This window comes from Haplochromis burtoni, unplaced genomic scaffold, assembly GCF_018398535.1.
Source record: "Haplochromis burtoni strain Fernald_Lab_line unplaced genomic scaffold, NCSU_Asbu1 Contig_88, whole genome shotgun sequence".
Classification (NCBI taxonomy): Eukaryota; Metazoa; Chordata; class Actinopteri; order Cichliformes; family Cichlidae; genus Haplochromis; species Haplochromis burtoni.
In genome coordinates, this window is record NW_024582449.1 from 616,409 (window position 1) to 621,076 (window position 4,668).

The 4,668-nt window shown below is 41.4% G+C and overlaps 1 protein-coding gene across 3 annotated transcripts in view; it reads left to right on the plus strand.

The window, feature by feature from the left end:
* st3gal4 (ST3 beta-galactoside alpha-2,3-sialyltransferase 4) overlaps nt 1–4,668 on the plus strand; it is a 39,420-nt gene that overhangs the window by 7,555 nt on the left and 27,197 nt on the right. For all 3 annotated transcript variants that reach the window (XM_005927283.2, XM_005927285.2, XM_005927284.3), the window contains one exon: nt 231–298. The gene's annotated coding sequence lies outside the window, so the exon portion shown is untranslated. The remainder of the gene's footprint in view (nt 1–230; nt 299–4,668) is intronic.

The following is a 4,668-nucleotide window of genomic DNA, read 5'->3' on the forward strand; positions in this document are numbered from 1 at the left end:
CGCAGACAGCTATTGTGCATCTATAGTTCATTCATCCCACAGCAATACAGTAATTTGCTATCCATGTTTCTTATTTAGTTTGCTTACTTTCTCTTCATAGCTGGAATTTTGACATGGTTCTTTAGTTAGTTTGGAGATGAGGAGAAAAGGATATCAAAGTTAATATGTTTACTGTGCAGGCTTTCTCTGTTTGCCTTCATATGACTGATCGCAGTTTCATTTTACTGCAGGGAAAATCCCAGACTGATTACATAGGAACAACTGAGGACCCAGCCTTTTGAAATGAAAGAAGAAAAAGGTAAGATGTCCTGTTTGTTTGTTTTAAACCACTGGTTGGTTCCTGAGGAGCTTTGTTTCATTTAGTGATCAGTGTGCAAGTGTTAATAAAGACGTTTATTAGGAGAATGTGTAATTATGGTGCATTAAAAAGTCTTAAAACGGTCTTGCATACCCAACCAAATTTCTGTTAATGTTCCGTACAGCAGTATTTCCATTTTTGAATGTAGAAGTGTGAAAAATGTCACTGTATCACTGAAAATGTCACTTAAGTGGCAATTTAGCTGATCCGGACAATTTGATCTCAAGAAACTATCAATAAAAATGTTTCATTTGCGGTGAGCACAAAAGTAGCATGCTTCTAGCTGTTTGTAGGAGTTTTTAAGAGAGTTTTGTGGATTTTTTAAGATTGCACAAAAGCTGTACATCTCTGTTTTGAGCACCAGAACATACCATTAGCCAGAACATAACAGTAAATCACAATATATATTCCACCCTCTTGTAGTGGCGGGTGAGGCTCCAGTAATGCTCACTACCCACAGCAGTTGCTTGCAGCAAGATACGTTGCAGTTGCCGTGTCAGATAGGGATGTAGCTGGCATGAATGCTCTTGATGGTGCTTGTGTAGGATGTGGTGAGGTTGGGAGAAGGGAAGCTTCCTTCCTTCAGCTGTATCACAAAGTTCACTCTCTGCTGAGATATCTTTGATAAGGAGTTCTTCAGTTATGTGCAAGGAAGTTGGTGGTCCAAACCATCTCCACAGCAGAGCCGTTGATGATGAGCAAGGGTGGGATGTATGCTGACTCATCATTGCTGCTTATCATGTCCTGCACAGTTGTGTCATCAGCGTACTTCATGATGTGGTTGAGGTTGTGTGACCTAGCACAGTCATGAGTCAGCAGAGTGAAAAGCAGAGGTGTTAACACACGGCCCTGTGGAGCGCTCTGTCAGAAAGTCCACAGTGAACGTAACACATAGGGCTCTTACAGTTACAGTTATCTCCTCTCTGTCTGCGATGTCAACAGCAAAAACTCAGGAATGGCATCACATAAACATCAGGGCCCTATTTCAGGAAGCCGGTTTAGTGCAAACTCTGAGTAAGTATACCCTGAGTTAACGAAAACTCTGGGTTTTCGGTTTCACAAAGCGAGTTTAGATTAATTCTGAGTGAGTTACTATGACGACACACTCCGTGAAGCTAACCTGCCCCCTAGCAGGTTTACTTCAACTAACCCTGACGTTCTCCGCCTCTTTGTCGGAAACCTGACTGTAGGAAGTGTCAGACATGGCGTGCCCCTTCCTTGAAGAGCCAGTAGATGTTGAAGCCCAAATTCTCCGCAGAGCTCTCCGCCGGGAGAGAGTGATTAGAGCGCGTTGGACATTTTATCATTTCCTGATGATTTCTGTGTGAACGTTACCGTTTTTCAGCACAATCTATAATTTATTTGAATAACATCCTCAGGCCTAATATTGCTCATGTGACACATCGCGGACATTCTCTCAGTTCTTACATATTATTTGTATTGCACTTCGGTTTTTTGCAAACGGGAGCTTTCTGTATAATATTGGTGACGCTGAGCACGTTTCCAAGGCTACCGTCTGTCGGGCAGTCAGGAATGTTACAGTTGCACTGAAACGTCTCCTGTACTCGTTTGTGGTGTTCCCCGGTCATAGACCCACAAGATTTATCAAAGAGGGATGCCACAAAATTGCAGGTATCAGGATGAACAAACTTAATTCATGATGTGGTGATACTTGAACTACTACTTAAATTTTACATTTATTTTCACGGTTCCCAGGCGTGATTGGCTGTACAGATGGCACTCACATTCCAATCATTGCTCCTTCAGTAAATGAAGGAGACTATGTGAACAGGAAGTCTTTCCACAGCATTAATGTACAGGTACATAGTTCCCTGTAGCATTTCAAACTAACAAATTATTTCATTATAGTAATGGATGCTAATTTGTGTTCTCTGCACTGTGAAGATCATATGTGATGCTGCCAACATTATCACAAATGTGGAAGCCAACTGCTCAGCCTCTGTGAGTGGTGGTGGTGGAGGACCCCCACCTGTTTTTCGGGCCTCCGCTTTTTTCTGTTGGCTATAACGGGTCACATTTGAGCATACAGAGTAAGCAAATATGTACTTGTAATGTGCTCAGATAATTTCAATAAGTGCTTACAGAGGGGAAATTAATGTAGCCTCTAACTGCAATTGATTTACATCGGACAAACAGACCAAGCACTATGGCTCATAATACAATTACACCTCACCTGTTTGGACTATATTTTTATATTTCATTTTTACTTGCTGCCAGGAACGTTTGGGGCCTGTTGGGTTGCACCTGCGCTCAAATCACAAATAAAATGTATAAAATATAAAATAAAATAAAATATAATAAAATAACGTGTTAAATGGGTGGAAATCCCTAGATCAATGTTTAAATTAACACTCACGCATTGACTCTGTCGGCTATGTTTTGCCATGCATGCTCCCTTTCTTTTGCAGCTGAGGCTGTGTTACTTTTTTTCTGCAAAATTTGCATGTTATCGGCATATACTGCCATCAGAATTTCGGCCTCAAGCGCTGTAAAATACATTGACCGCGCCTTCTTTCCCTCCGTCTCCATGGTGACTCGCTTAATCTGTGCTCCACTAATCAGGGCTTTATGTATCCTCGTGCGCGCGTTTAACTTGGGGTTAAAGCAACTCCGCGTTGACTGAACTAATTGTTATCAGCCTTTCTGAAACCGAATATTCCGAGTTGGACAGTTCGGGGTTACTCAACCCTGAGTATCGTTTTTCACTCTGAGTTTTCTAAACCGGCTTCCTGAAATAGGGCCCAGGTTAATCAGCTTAGTAGGATAGTGCAGAGCCCAAAAGTGTGAGGTTGTGAGTTGAAAGCTTTAGTTTGTCTCCTTTTAATGCTAAAACAATTCTTGAACTTTGTATTGCTAGAAAGTCTAACAGTGACATCCGGGCAGTGTTTAGGAAGTACCTCGATCTGACATCATTGTAATGTCTGCAAGATCTGTTCAATTTTAACTCTAAGTCTTTTTTTTTAAAACTATGGCTCGACTGCCAAACAAACTGTTGAAATAGTTGCAGGGTTAGCAAAGGAAACGGGGAAGCAGCTTTTAGTTCATGTCTGACCTAACAAATCAATTTGTTCAGAGAGTAACTGAGTTTATTTAAGTGAAACATCTGAAGCAAACAAATGGCTCCACAACAGTCCAGCACAACAATGAGTACAAACGTAGAACATGTTCATCCTGTAATTCTGTGGACAGCAGGAGACCACAGTGAGGTGGAGAGGAGAAAACAAAATAACTGTGTTTTATCAAAGAAAATACAGTTGCGTTACAAGCGTGCGCCTGTCCACATTCTTCAGTTCTTTTGTGTTTTCCTGAACAATAACACAGGATCTGGAGCTGGATAGGAAGCTGGCTTCATATCCACACACACACACACACACACACACACACACACACACACACACACACACACCTATATAACTCCTCCCTGATTCAGTTGGCAGCAGCATTATATTAAATTTCATGTTGGGAGATAACCATTTTTTTTTACTGTAGGTGCCCTGACTGGCCTACAGTCTATTCCAAAAGTACAATCTGCAGAGCAACCCTGTGGTAGTGTTAAGAAATTTGTACCAGTATTATATTACTGTTAATGTAGCAAATGCATGTGCACTCATGCGTATCCTAAAATAGACGTTCTGCTTTGCACTCCTTCCGCTGATTCTGAAGCATGGGCAGGCATGCTAAACTGTTTCTGAAGGACTCTGGCTTCTGTCACAAATCAGATAATAGATAAGATGTGCATTACTGAACCAAGCACAAAGTGCTAAAAATGACACTATATCCTTTCGTTCAGTGACCAGTTTATTATGAATCCGACATGGTCCAATTATAGTTTTTACTAGTTTTGTATACTTTCTTATCTTGGTTGTGTGCTTCAAGTCATTGTCCTATTGCAAAATGAACCTTTATCACACTCTGAGATCCAGAGCACTGTAGAGCAGGTTATCATCAAGGATGTCTCTGTACATTGCTGCATTCATTTTTCCATTTACCCCCACTATTCTCCTAGTTCCTGGTGCTGAAAAACATCCCCAGAGCATGATGCTATGCTTTACTGTAGGGATGGCATTTCCGCAGTGATGAACGGTACCTGGTTTTTCCCAGACCCGAGCATTCTCTTTCCTAGCGTGTGACATACCGGCAATTTGTCATATCCCGAGGCATCTCATAGCAATGCGGAAGGTTGTCATTGGAAAGGTGTTTTCCAAAGCGATTCATGATCAGAGAGTAAAACACATTTGCATGTATAGATTCATTCCAAACGGCTCTCATGCCTCTGAATGCGTAACATC